Here is a 14,917-nt window from a genome sequence, read left to right on the forward strand (position 1 = left end):
ACCCAGCATATATGGGGTTAAAACCAAAACACTCATTCCCTGCTTACTCTCTGGCTTCCTGGCTCCAGAATCCACTATCCTCCATGGAGACAGACACCACCAAGGACAAGCACCTGGACCATCTCCTCCCGCAAAGAGATACGGGCTGGTGGGAAAGCTGCTGACCAGCAAGGTCACGAGCTCCCTCCTCTCTGCAAGTGTCTCAAGGCCAAAGACAGGCTGGTGGGAAAGCTCCGACCAGCAAGGCCATATGCTCCCCCTCCCATACCTAAAGCCCCAAATAAAAACCCTTCCTTTTGGCTTTTTGGGGAGTTTGGGATTTGAGCATTAGCTGCCCTCTCTCCTTGCCCAGTGCCATGCAAAAATAAACTTTCTACTTTCTTCCACCACACCCGGTGTCAGAGATTGGCTTGCTGCACAACTGGTGAGCGAACTCACTTCAGGTTTGGTAACAATTTGGCGACCCAGATGGGACAATGTCCCAGGTGGACGTCTCGCCTGTGGCACACTGGCCTCTGGCTAAAGGCTTCTCTTGGAAGCTGTCCTGCAGCTGCCTGAGCCCCTTGTCTCAGGGACAGCCCCAAGCGACTGGCTGCTAGCCAGACATCGTTGGCCCACGGCGCTTTTGCTTTGGTGGTGGAAGAAACTAGGTTTAGGACTTAGGAAGACGTCTCTTGTAAGTAGCTGGTAGGTTTTGTCTTTGTCTTTGTATTAACCTTTTCCAACAGGACTGGCTGGAAATAATGGGTACCTTGGCAGCCCTCTGGGCTCCATTTGTTTTGAAGTTGCCGCGACGCCCCGGCCAGGTTTTGGTGAGTCCCCCGGGGGTGCACAACTGAGGTCCCTTGTCCTTGCTCATCTGGGAAGACCTGCATGGTGGATCTTCATTTGTTGGGTGCCCCCGAGTGTAGGACACGGACTAAGGTGGGACTGGAAGCACTTTGGTTTTTGGTTTTGGTTTTTGTTTTGGCTTCCGTTTGTGGCCGAGGGTTTTTGGGAATGCGCGCTTGTTTGGTATTTGTTGTTATCTGTCTGTTTGTCTGTCCTTTTAAAAGTGTTAACATGGGAGGTGCTGCATTTATTCCACCTAAGAGCCCCTTGGGAAAAACTTGGCTGATGGTTGACCTATAGTTATAAGCCAATGTCTAAAGAGGGATAATTTTCTTTTGTAACACCACGTGGCCACAATATTCTTTAGAGTCCAGAGAGAAAAAATTGGCCAAAAGATGGATCCTCAAGTTGGGAAACTTTTTAGAGAGCTCTTATGATCAACAACTGTTTTATTGGTATCTATGAAAAGACCAAATTAAGAGGAAACTGTAATGACTAGTCTTAAGAACTTAATCAAACTTGGGGTCTCAGCTTCTTGTAGTCTTACAGATGCTAATAAAAATGTTAAGTTAACAAAGAGAAATCAGAAAGGGAAGAGTCACAGGACACATCCCAATGGGATAAATGTAACAGATATGAAGTTAAAACAAAGGTTTTAATGAAACACTGCCTAAGGTTGGATGGACTAAAGGCACTCTCCTTTTGGCTCCCCAACATTAGAGGACATCAGACAAATCTGTTCTATTTACCCCAGTTTGAAAAATTTAAAAGGTCAGGAGGCAAAAATCAGAGTGAAAAACCTGACCAACAATTGTTTGGGGCAACAGTTAGGCTACTAAGATTAATAAGACTATAAAGATTAAAGTGTTTAAACTAATATTATATGAAGAGGTTATGTCAACTTTGCCTGGATGTTTTCTTTGGGAATAAATGTTATGTCTAACTGGGAATGCTTCCGCTGAACAATACTGTAATACCAAAACTTGTTAATAGAATTCTAATGTAAGTTGTAATTAAAAGTATAAGGGTTAGTAAAACTAAGATAAAGTTTCGTAAAAATTGATATACTTAAACGGGCCAATTACAGTTCACCCAAACTGATGTATGCAATTGCAAAAGCCAGCTGCAATAATGGGGAGCCTGTTTTAATCTTTTGAGGCTTCTAAATAAAATTAGAAATACTTTACTGCCTCTTTAAGAGAAAATAATTAAAAAATTAAACATGCCAGCAGCCGAACCCAAATCTGCTGCTTTTGTCTACTCTCTTGCTGAGCTTCCCAGCAAGCTGAGCTTCGCTTCAACTCCCCCAAAATTCCTGATCTAAAATTGAGCAAGTAAAAATAAGTAAACTTCTGAGATAATTTAGAATTGTAATGGCCATTCTGAAAACCTGTTTTAGAAGAGGATTCAGAATCTCTCATAACGGAAGGCAGTATTTAATGAATATGCAAAAACTTCTGAGAGACAAAGTTATTTAACATGATATAAAATTATCTTTGATGAATGAAAGCCTGTTTAAATTTGCTGGTTTCATTTAAAAGGAACACGTCCTCAAAGTTATCAGCATTGGCTATGATGCAGACATACAGCCTGGGTTTACTGGTCAAATGAACTCATGTCATTTCTGCTACAAAATTTATCAGCAAAACTCATAACTCAGTATAATAGCTAATTTTGTGTAATGTCTCATGGAGTTTTTGTAGACAATCTAAATATAATTGTTAAGAACAGGTAAACTAAATAAATGTAAAAAAAAATAAAAGTTTTTGGAAAAAATTTTTAATAATAATTATATATATAATTATATGTATAATAATTATGTTATGATACATGTATTTTAAACAACTGAGGATGATAGTTAACTGCTGTAATGTCACATGAAGTTTTTAAGAGTAATTGTTAAAACTGGGTAAGAGTTTTAAGTACAATAATTATGTTTTATAGTCTGCATGCTTAAAAACAGCTTCCAAAATCTTTTTGGAAACTTAAATTTTATAACTTTACTAAGTTAAGTTAAATAATAACAGTTTATTGGGTATCTAGGTCATTTCCACATAAGATAAAATATTAAAGGTTAGCTACTAAGCAGATATTTGTCTGCCTTTGGTTTCTTATATCAAAGAGACCAAAAAGTGCTTAGGTTTATTAATAAACATGTTATATGTATGCTGAGAAATTTTCTGTAAGAAAACATATATTTTTAAAAGGTCTGTATACAAAGAAAGTAAAATATACGTTTTCAGTAAAAAGATATAAAGAATGGAAATATTTTTGTTTCTTGAGTTGAGAAAGATAAATTTGTCCTAAAGTGCTGGGACAAATTCTGAATGTAAAAAAGTAACCAAAGGTTTGTAAAAGTAAAGCCCTAAAGAGTTTTATGTATGGTCAACTTGGCCAGGATTAAAGTAAATCCAATTAAGCAAATAAACTTGTATGTCAAAAGTAAACTGGTACAAAATTAAAACTTGGTTTCCTCTTTCTTAAAAGGATAATTTTCCTAAATTTTTAATCTTCTCTATATAAAAAGGTTATAAAAAGGCTTTTTTTTGGACTATTTTAACTCTGTTTCCCCTTGACTGCTTCTGTTGTCACTTTGAATAGATACCTGAACATGGTTTTACAAGTGAACTCTGTTTCCTATCTGAACAAATGTTTTAAAGCTTTTAATATTTTTGACAAGCTTCCCCCCTGACACAAATATTCAAGTATTGAATAAAAGCTGTCTTTTGACCTGGAAGAGGAGAGAAGGTTTCTCTGGGGATTTTCAGAGGGCCCCTGGGAGGTCTCGGAGAAATTTGCTCTCTTCCTATAAGAAAAGAAAGCTAAACTAATAAGGCTTATTTTGTATGTTAAATTACATGAGAAGCATTGTCAAATAAGTAATGATAAACTTTCTTAAATGATATTATATAAATGTTACTGATATAAATATTTTAAAAATTATCTGATCTGTTCTGATTGTCAGCTATAATCCTGGTTATTATCTCAAAATGTTGTATATCACAGAGATGGTTAAATGCCTTTGTCAGTTACCATTTTTGAATGTTTTGTTATCTATGAACAGTGGCTATTTTACTTTGATTTTTTGCAAATATGTTTCATCTTCAGAGAAATTCATGGAAAGGACTCTGACGCTCTAGAATACAGGTTTCTAATAAATGTTCAGATTGTAAAACCAAACTGGGTAAAAATTACAGAACTCCAACAGAGAAACTTATGACCTCACAAACTTCTGACAGAAGATTAAGATCAAGAACCAATTACACAGGACAGAATAAACTGATAGGGATGATTATAATTTTTATGACTTTTTAATTGAGATATTGATGATTTTTGATGTTTTGCTTTTTTCAGAGTTAAGAAAACCTTTTTCTCTATTCTCTTGAAGAACTATGACTTGCAGCAATTTATAAACAAAACTGAAACATTTGTCTTTTCCTCCCTATCTGAGCCCTCCAAAGTGCAAAAACTTCTGATAAATAAGTATTCTTATGGCAATATAGTTGTTTGCATAAGCACAATAAGAATCTCTTCTTCTTTTAAAAGGACACAATTGGAAACACTGTTATATTACCAAGGCTTTGACTGGAACATCATATTTAAAAAAAACATACAGACTTGGATATAACAAGACAGCTTTTGAGGAATGAAGGTTGACATTCTGGAATAAAGCCACTTGGAAATATTGGCCTGGTACCTTGCTTATGGATTTTGTAACCTGGTAAGGTTGAGCAAAGAATGTCGCTACCTCTGGTAGGTACAAGGAACCTCAATATTTTGGGAAACCTCATGAAGAGAGGGATTCACCCAAATCTGTAGGTACTGCAGGCAGAATCTGATACAGGTCCTTTGCTTGGTTTTCCTTGAGAGACCTTTAAAGTTCAACCTGAGATTTCTTATAAGGTTCCAGCAAAGCAGATTTAAAAGAGCCTATATGATCAATTACTATTCTTGCTGTACTCATGTAAATAATTATGCCAAATTTATTAAAACTAGACATTGTGTAAACCAGTTAGTCTTAATTTGGCTATGTCTAAAGAAATTGATGGTGATTTTAGGGAGGAAGATTATATTTCAATAGGAACTATAATACATGTTTATAGATATTAAATTTTAATTTTTTCAATTATCTTTGAAATTTTGTTTCACTTCTGTTAACTGGACTGGATCTCGAATTCTTCATCTCCTGAAATATCTGGCTAAAACCCTCCAAACTAACATTTTCAGGGTTTTTTCCCCATTATTTTCATTTGGAGTCATTGAAAACTAAATCTGCCCTTTTCCTAAAGCCTTACAAACTGAAGCTGGAAGACCTAATATAAACTTAAAAGAGATTCATGTCTACTGCTGTGTAAGCCACTCAAAAAGCTACCCTGAGTGCCTGATGACACCATGAGAGACATTTCAAACTGCAAAAGATGCTTCGACCCTGACTTCTAGGAATCTTGATGGGCTGACCCCTGGGCTCAGAAACTGGTTTATAATTTGCTCCAATCATTAACCTTGCTTTTCTCTTTTTGTTTCTCTAGAAAAACTTCTTATTAAATACCTGGTTACTTACTTACTTGATATAGGCCTACCTTAAGGAGCCCACCAGCATCACTGCCTTGTTAAAAGACTGGTTCAAGGAGGGGCTGGCCCCTTTCTTCCACCACACCCGGTGTCAGAGATTGGCTTGCTGTGCAATGGGTGAGTGAACTCACTTCAGATTGGGTAACATGAGTGTTTAGTGCTATAAATTTCCCTCTTGTGCTTTAGCTGTGTTCCATAAAATTTGATAGGTTCTATTTTTGTTTTCTTTCAGTTCAATATATTTTTTAATTTCCTTTGAGATTCCTTCTTTGACCTATAGATTAATTCAGAAGTGTGTGGTTTAGTTTCCAAGTGTTTGGAGATTTTCCTGTTATCTTTATGTTATTGATTTCTAGTTTAATTCCATTGTGGTTAGAGAATACAGTTGCCCATCTGTATCCACAGGTTCTGCACCTGCAGATTCAACCAACCACAGTTTGAAAGGCCTATGATGATTGTGTCTGTATGGAACGTGTACAGGCCTTTTTTCCTAGTCATTGTTTCCTAAGCAAGACAGTATAAAAACTATTTACCTAGCATGTACATTGTATTAGATATTATAGGTAATCTAGAGATGATTTAAAGTATACAAGAGGATGTGCATAGGTTATAGGCAAATCCTATACCATTTTATATAAAGGACTTGAGTGTCCATGGATTTTGGTATCTGCAGAGGTCTGGAACCAATCTCCTGTGGATATCGAGGGACAGTTGCAAACTCTGTGTGATTTAAATTATTTCAGTTTTTTTGAGGCTTGTTTTATGGCCCTAAACTTGGTTTATCTTGCTATATGTTCCATGGGTTCTTGAAAAGATTGTGTGTTATTCTTTGTTGAATGGAGTGTTCTATAAATGTCAATTAGGTCCTATTAGTTGATGGTGTTGTTGAGTTCTAATATATCCTTGCTGATTTTCTGTCTAGTTTTTCTATCAATTGTTGAGGGAGGGGTGAGCATTTAGTGCTATACATTTTAATGTGAGTTTTAAGTTTCCAAGCATAATTGTGGGTTTGTCCCTTTCTATTTTCACTTCTATTGGTCTTTGCTTCATTTATTTGGTAGCTCTTTTGTTTGGGGCATACACACTTAAGATTGCTATGTCTTCTTGGTGGATTGATCATTTCCTTAGTATATAATATCCCTCTCTGGCTTTGGTAATTTTCCTTGCTCTGAAGTCTACTTCATTTGTTATTAATATGGCCACTCCTCCTTTCTTTTGACTGATGTCTGGATGGTATATCCTTTTACTTTATTTTATTTTCAATTTACCTATATAATTATACTTGAAGTTATTTTCTTAGAGAAAACATATAATTGGGTCTTGTTTTTTTATCCACTCTGTCAATCTCTGTCTTTTCATTTGTATATTTAGACCATTTACATTTAACATAGTTACTTACATGCTGAGGCTTAAGTCTGCCACTTTATTTTTTGTTTTCTCTTTGTTCTCTCTGTTTTCTTTTTTTCTACCTTCCTCTGGGTTCCTTGAACATTTTTTAAAAATTTAATTTTGATTTATCTGTAGTATTTTTGTGTATATCACTTTGCATACCTTTTTAGTACTTGCTCTAGGTGTTACATTATATATAATTTGTCAAAGTCTACTGATTTCAACATTTTACCAGTTCAAGTGAAGTGTAGAAGCCTTACCTCTCTTTTCAACCCTTACCCTCTCCCATTTATAATATAATTGTCTTCAGTATTTCCCCCACATACACCAAGAACAGTATTACACGGTGTTGTATTTTTTGCTTTGGCTGTCAAACATAATTTAGAAAACTCAAGAACAGAAGGAAAGTCTACCATATTTACCCACAGGTTTACTCTGTTCATGTTCTTTCTTCCTTCCTGATGTTCCAAGATTCTTTTTTTTTTTTTTAATCATATTATTTCTGTTTAGAGAATTCTCTTTAGCCATTCTTTTAAGGAGGTCTCTTCTGGGTAAAAATTCTGTTAGTTTTCCTTCACCTGAGAATGTCTTGATTTCCTCTTCATTCCTGAAGGGTATTTTCACAGATAAAGGTTCCCAGGTGGATAACTCATTTCTTTCAGTATCCAAAAAATATCATTTCACATCCTTACGGCCTCCATGGTTTTTGTTGTGATATCTACTGTTACTTGAATGGGTTTTCTTCCTATAGGCAATGTGTCATTTCTCTGGGGTAGTTTTCACTACTTTTTCTTTGTCTTCAGTTTTTAGAAGTTTGAGTATTATGTGTCTTGGCATGCATTTCTTTGGATTTATCCTGTTTGAGATTCACTCAGCTTCTTGAATCTGTAGATATATGTTTTGTTTGTTTGTTTGTTTTGTCAAATTAGGGACATTTTCAGCCATTATTTCTTCAAATACTTCCTCAGCCCCACCCTCTTTCTCATCTCCTTCTGAGACTCCAATACCATGGATGTTAGATCCTGTGTTATAGTCTCACAGGTCCTGAAGACTCTATTCATTTTTTTTAGTCTATTTTCTCTCTGTTGTTCAAATTGGGTAATTTCCATTGTTCTATGTTCCATTTCACTGATTCTTTCTTCTGTACTCTCTATTCTGCTTAGGCCAATTCATTCAGATTTGATTACAGTTATTGTATTTTTTGACTCTAAAATTTTCTTTTGTTTCTTATTTATATTTTCTATTTTTTTGCTGAGGCTTTCTATTTTTTCATTTGTTTCAAGCATTTTGTAAGTTCTCACTGAAGCATTTTTATTATGGCTGTTTTAAAATCTTTGTCAGTGAGATCAGCATCACGACTGTGTGAGTTGTTCCCTTTGTCCCTCCTCTCAAGGTTACAACCAGTATGACATCCATAGACAAACAAGGATCCTCTGCACAGCACACTAGGATACTGAGAGATCCACGCATCTGTACATCTGAGGGTGGGCGGACTGGACCTCATGGAGGCAGTGGGCCCAGGTAGCAGCATGATAGCTCCTGAGACCAGAGGCTCTAGGAACCATGGTAGGTCTGTGACTGGAGGCTTCAGGAACCACAGCACCACCCAATAATGGATGCTCCAGGAACCGAGGCAGCACCTACAACCAGAGGCTCCAGGAACCAGGGTGGCATGCAGCCCCCTCCTTCTCCTCTGGCAGCAGTGATGGTGCCTGTGACCTGAGGCTCCAGGAACCATGGTGACCTCTGAGATCAGAGGCTCTGGAAACTGCAGCAGCACCCATGATTGGAGGCTGCAGGAACCTCAGCAGTGCACACAACCCAGCATCCCAACTCCTCCAGCAGTAAGATACCTGTGACCTTGGCCCTCCCAGCAGTGGGAGCTGCATCCAGGACCCCAGTGCACCTGGCAGCCATAGTGGTACCTGAGACCAGAAGCTCCAGGAACTGAAGCACCTGTAACTGGAGGCCCCAGGAACTGTGGCAGTGCCTGCGGCCCAGGTACTCACTCTCTGCTGTGGTGGTGGTAACACCAGTGACCCCAGCCCACCCAGCAGTGGTGGCAATGCCCGTGAACCCAGCATCTCCAGTGGTGGTGGTGCTCGCACGCCAAGAAGACCTGGTAGCAGCAGAAGAGGAGGCATACATGACTCCAGCCCCTCAACCGCAGTTGTGCCTGAGGCCACAGGGAACTGGGCAGCCATGGCGGCAGAGCCCACAACCCTGGTCCCTCAGCCACAGTGATGCCCACAACCCCAGCCCTGGGACCCATGGCAGCAGTGCCTTTGAAACTGACAACCCTGGACACAAAGGAGGCTCCCTGAAACTCTGGCTCCCACCCCACTCTCCTCCTCTCCCCTTCATGGTGGTGGAGACTTTGACCCAGGTGAACCTGGAAACAGGTTGGGTAACCCAGTGGTGATGCCTGAAGCCACAGAGAAACCAGCATCAGCAGCAAGGCACCAATGACCTTGGAGGCACTAGCAGGGACAACGAGGGCACCAAAGACACTTCTAGCAGAGGCAGTGGAGGGGGGAAAGTGCTGGCTCTCAAGTACAATCAGAGGCATCTCAGAATCAAAGTAACTGAAGCCTTACCCAAGTAAGAAAGGTGTTTACTACCATGAATGCACCATCAGAGGAACAACTCATCAAGCACCTGGAAAAATTATGGTAACATGGCATCACCAAAAAAATGACAATTCTCTAGAAACCAAACTTGAAGTCACTGGAAGGTTGCAATCTAACTGATGGAGAATTCAAAATAGCTGTCATGAAGAAACTCAATGATCTATAAGAAATCTCAGAAAGACAGTTCAATGAGCTCGGGAATAAAATTAATGAACAGAAGGAGTATTTACCAAAGAGACTGAAACTCTAAAAAAGAACCAAACAGAAATTCTGGAGCTGAAGATCACAATAAATGACATGGAGAATGGATTAGAAAGCACTAGAAATAACACAGGCCATATGGAAGGGAGAATTAGTGAGCTTGAAGATAAAAATCTAGAAATGATTCAGGTGGAAGAGGAGAAAGAACTAAGATTTTTAAAAAATAAAGAAACTCTATGAGAAATATCTGGCTCCATTAGAAAAAGCAACATAAGGATAATGGGTATCCCAGAAGAAGAAGAGACAGAGAAGGAAGCAGAGAGCTTATAGAAATCAATAATAGCTGAGAACTTCACAAACTTGGGAAAGGAACTGGATACACAAGTTCATGCAGCTAATAGAACATTTAATTATCTCAATGCAAAAAGATCTTCTCCAAGACACATTATATTAAGGCTGTCAAAAATCAACGACAAAGAAGGACTGACCCGGTGGCACAGTGGTTAAGTTTGCATGTTCCACTTCAGCGGCCAGGGGTTCACCAGTTCAGATCCCGGGTGTGGACACGGCACCACTTGGCAAGCCATGCTGTGGCAGGCGTCCCACATATAAAGTAGAGGAAGATGGGCACAGATGTTAGCTTAGGGCCAGTCTTCCTCAAAAAAAAAAAAAAAATCAATGACAAAGTAAATTACCTACAAAGGAGCCCTCATTAAGCTATCAGCAGATTTCTCAGCAGAAACTCTACAGGACGGGACAGACTGAAATGATATATTCAAAATATTGAAATATAAAAACTGCCAGCCAAGAGTATTCTATCCAGGGGCTGGCCCCATGGCTGAGTGGTTAACTTTGTGAACTCCGCTTTGGAGGCCCAGGGTTTCCCTGGTTCAGATCCTGGGTGCAGACATGGCACTGCTCATCAGGCCATGTTGAGGCAGTGTCCCATATGCCACAACTAGAAGGACTCACAACTAAAATATTCAACTGCGTACTGGGGGGATTTGGGGAGGAAAAAGCGGAAAAAAAATATTGGCAACAGTTATTAGCTCAGGTGCCAATCTTAAAAAAAAAAAAAAGAATATTCCATCCAGTATAGTTGTTCTTCAGATATGAAGGAGAAATAAAGGCTTTCCCAGACAAACAAAAGCTGAGGGAATTTATCTCCACTGGACCTACCTTACAAGAAATGTTGAAAGGAGTTCTCCTATCTGAAATGAAAAGGCAGAAGTGAACAAATCCTTGAGTAAGGTGATAAATAAATAGACAGGACCAGAAGATCACAAAGATGTTACAGAATAGGATTTAAACACTTAATTACAGCATAAAGGTTAAACAGGAAAAAAAGCATTAAAAATAACTAACACTACTTGAATATGGTAATGAACTCACAATATAAAAAGGGGTTAATTTGTGACAACAAAAACGCAAAAGGGAGGAGGTAAAGGACAAAACCTGCATCGGCAAATGAAGATAAGATGCCATCAGAAGAAAAAGGACTATTTTACCTGAGACACTGTATACAAACTGCACAGTAAGCACAAAACAAAAATCTAGAGCAGAGACATGAAGCATAAGAAAAGAAGAAGCTGAGAAAAACATCACAGAAAACCACCGGACTGAAATGGCAGACAGACACGAAAGGGAAAAGAAATACGGAAATATACAGCAACAGGCAAATAAAAGATAAAAAGGCAGGAGTAATGTCTCATATATCAGTAATCACCCTAAATGTAAATGGACTGAACTCACCAATCAAAAGACATACAGTGACTGGATGGATTAAAAAACAAGACCCAATTGTATGCTGCCTCCAGGAAACACACCTCAGCTCTGAAGACAAACATAGGCTCAGAGTGAAGGGATGGAATATGATATTCCAAGCAAATGGTAACCAAAAGAAAGTGTGTATAGCCATAGTTATATCAGACAAAATAGACTTCAAGGCTGAAAAAGGTAACAAGAGACAAAGATGGCCATTATATAATGATAAAGGAGACAATCCATCAAGAAGACATAACATTTATGGATACATATACACCTAACATAGGAGCACCAAAGTATATAAAGCAACTGTTAACAGACCTAAAGGGAGAAATCAACAGCAACACAACGGTGGTAAGGGACTTTAACACCCAACTTACATCAATGGATCGATCAACCAGACAGAAAGTCAGCAAGGAAACATCAGCCTTAAATGACACATTAGGCTAGATGGACTTAATAGACATTATATATATATATATATATATATATATATATATATATATATATATAGAACATTCCATCCAAAAGAAGCAGAATACACATTCTTCTCAAGTGCCCATGGAACATTCTCAAGGGGAGACCATATGTTGGGACACAAAACGAGTCTCAATAATTTTAACAAGATTGAAATCATATCAAGCATCTTTTCCAACCACAACAGTACGAAACTAGAAATCAAGCACAAGAATAAAACTGGAAAAATCACAAATATGTGGATATTAAACAACATGCTACTGAACAACTATTAGGTCAAAAAAAAAAAACCAAAAGAGAAATAAAAAAATACCCAGCGACAAATGAAAATGAAAATATGACATACAAAAATCAATGGGATGCAGCAAAAGTGGTACTAAGAGGAAAGTTTATAGCAATACAGGCCTACGTAAAGAAACAAGAAAAATCTCAAATAAACAATCTAACTATACACCTGAATAGGAACTGAAAAAACTAGAAGAACAAACGAAGCCCAAAGTTAGTAGAAGGAAGGAAATAAAAAAAAATACAACTGGAAATAAATGAAATAGAGACTAGAAAGGCAATAGAAAAGATCAATAAAGCTAAGAGCTGGTTCTTTGAAAAAAAATAAACAAAATTGGGGCTGGCCCCGTGGCCGAGTGGTTACGTTCGCGCGCTCCGCTGCAGGCGGCCCAGTGTTTCGTTGGTTCGAATCCTGGGCGCGGACATGGCACTGCTCATCAAACCACGCTGAGGCAGCGTCCCACATGCCACAGCTAGAGGAACCCACAACGAAGAATACACAACTATGTACCGGGGGGCTTTGGGGAGAAAAAGGAAAAAATAAAATCTTTAAAAAAAAAAAATAAACAAAATTGACAAACTTTTAGCTAGACTCACTAAGAAAAAAAGAGAAAGCTCAAATAAATAAAATCAGAAACAGAAGAGAAGAAGTTACAACAGATACTACAGAAATACAAAGGATCATAAGAGACAACTACAAACAGCTATATGCTAACAAATTAGAAAATCTAGAAGAAATGGATAAATGGATAAATTCTTAGAATTCAGTCTTCCGACACTGAACCATGAAGAAATAGAAGATTTGAATAGACTGGTCACTAGTAAGGAGATTAAGACAATAATTGAAAACCTCCCAAAAAACAAAAGTCCCAGACCAGATGGTTTCACTGGAGAATTCTACCAAACATTGAAAGAAGACTTAATACCTATCCTTCTCAAACTCTTCCAAAAAATTGAAGAGGAGAGAACGCTTCCTAACTCATTTTATGAGGCCAACATTACTCTGCTACCAAAACCAAACAAGGACAACACAAAAAAAGAAAATTACAGGCTAATATTCCTGATGAACATACATGCAAAAATTCTCAATGAAATATTGGCAAACCAAATACAACAACACATTAAAAGGATCATACACCACGGTCAAGGGGGATTTATTTCAGGGATGCAGGGATGGTTCAACATCTGCAGATCAATCAGTGTGATACATCACATTAACAAAATGAAGAATAAAAATTGCAAGATCATCTCAATAGATGCAGAATAAGCATTTGACAAGATTCAACATCGACTTATGATAAAAACTCTCAATAAAATAGATATAGAAGGAAAATATCTCAACATAATAATGGCCATATATAACAAACCCACAGCTAACATCGTACTCAATGGTAAAAAACTGAAAGTTTTTCCTCTAAGATCAGGAACAAGACAAGGCTGCCCACTCTCACCACGTTTATTCAACATGGTACTGAATGTCCTAGCCAGAGCAGTTAGGCAAGACAAAGAAATAAAAGGCATCCAAGTTGGAAAGGAAGAAGAAAGCTCTCACTATTTGAGGATGACATGATTTTATATATAGAAAACCCTAAAGACTCCACCAAAATACTATTAGAAATAATACATGAGTACCGGAAAGTTGCAGGGTATCAAATCAATACACAAAAATCTGATGTGTTTTTATGCACTAACAACCAACTGTCAGAAAGAGAAATTAAGAAAACAATCCTATTTACAAATGCAGCAAAAAGAATAAAATACCTAGGAATAAATTTAACCAAGGAAGTAAAAGACCTGTACACAGAAAACTATAAGGCATTATTGAGAGAAATTGAAGAAGACGCAAAGAAATGGAAAGCTATTTCATGCTCATGGGTTGGAAGAATTAACATTGTTAAAATCCAGATTACCTAAAGCAATCTAGAGATTCAGTGCAATCCCTATCAAAATCCCAATGACATTTTTTTCACAGGAATGGAACGAAAAATCCTAATATTTGTATGGAACCACATATGGCAAATAAACCACAATAGCTGAAGCAATCCTGAGAAAAAAGAACAAAGCTGGAGGTATCACAATTCCTGGTTTCAAACTATACTACAAAGCTATAGTAACCAAAACAACATGATGTTGGCAGAAAAACAGACACACAGATCAATGGAACAGAATCAAGAGCCCAGAAATAAACCCAGACATCTATGGCCAACCAATTTATGACAAAGGAGCCAAGAATACACAATGGAGAAATGAAAGTATCTTTAATAAATGGTGCTGGGAAAACTGGACAACCACATGCAAAAGAATGAGAGCAGACCACTATTCTATACTATACACGAAAATGAACTCAAAATGGATTAAAGACTTGAATGTAACACCTGAAACTATAAAACTCCTGGAAGAAAACACAGGCAGTATGCTCTTTGACATCGGCCTTAGATGTCTTAGATGTCTTCTTGGATATGTCTCCTTAGGCAAAAGAAACAAAAGAAAAAATAAACAAATGGGACTACATCAAACTAAAAAGCTTCTTCACAGCGAAGGAAAACATCAACAAAATGAAAAGACAACCTACCAGTTGGGAGAAAATATTTGCAAATCATATATCCGATAAGGGATTAATATCCAAAATATATAAAGAACTCATACAACTGAACAACAAAAAAACAAACAACACGATTAAGAAATGAGTAGAAGATCTGAACAGACATTTTTCCAAAGAAGGCTTACAGATGGGCAACAGGCACATGAAAAAATGTTCAACATCACTA

At 37.7% G+C, this 14,917-nt stretch overlaps 1 protein-coding gene across 13 annotated transcripts in view; it reads left to right on the plus strand.

Moving 5' to 3' along the window:
* Positions 1 to 210: 210 nt before the first annotated feature.
* The window catches only part of CD22 (CD22 molecule), a 28,738-nt gene continuing 14,031 nt past the window's right edge, over positions 211 to 14,917 (plus strand). For 3 of the 13 annotated variants that reach the window (XM_070632623.1, XM_070632626.1, XM_070632629.1), the window contains exons 1-3: positions 211 to 812; positions 4,378 to 4,552; positions 5,361 to 5,520. The gene's annotated coding sequence lies outside the window, so the exon portion shown is untranslated. Of the gene's footprint in view, positions 925 to 4,377; positions 4,585 to 5,360; positions 5,521 to 14,917 lie in introns of all 13 variants that reach the window. The other 10 variants (XM_070632631.1, XM_070632633.1, XM_070632636.1 and 7 more) reach the window with 5 other exon arrangements.

Source organism: Equus przewalskii, chromosome 9 (genome assembly GCF_037783145.1).
Source record: "Equus przewalskii isolate Varuska chromosome 9, EquPr2, whole genome shotgun sequence".
Taxonomy (NCBI): Eukaryota; Metazoa; Chordata; class Mammalia; order Perissodactyla; family Equidae; genus Equus; species Equus przewalskii.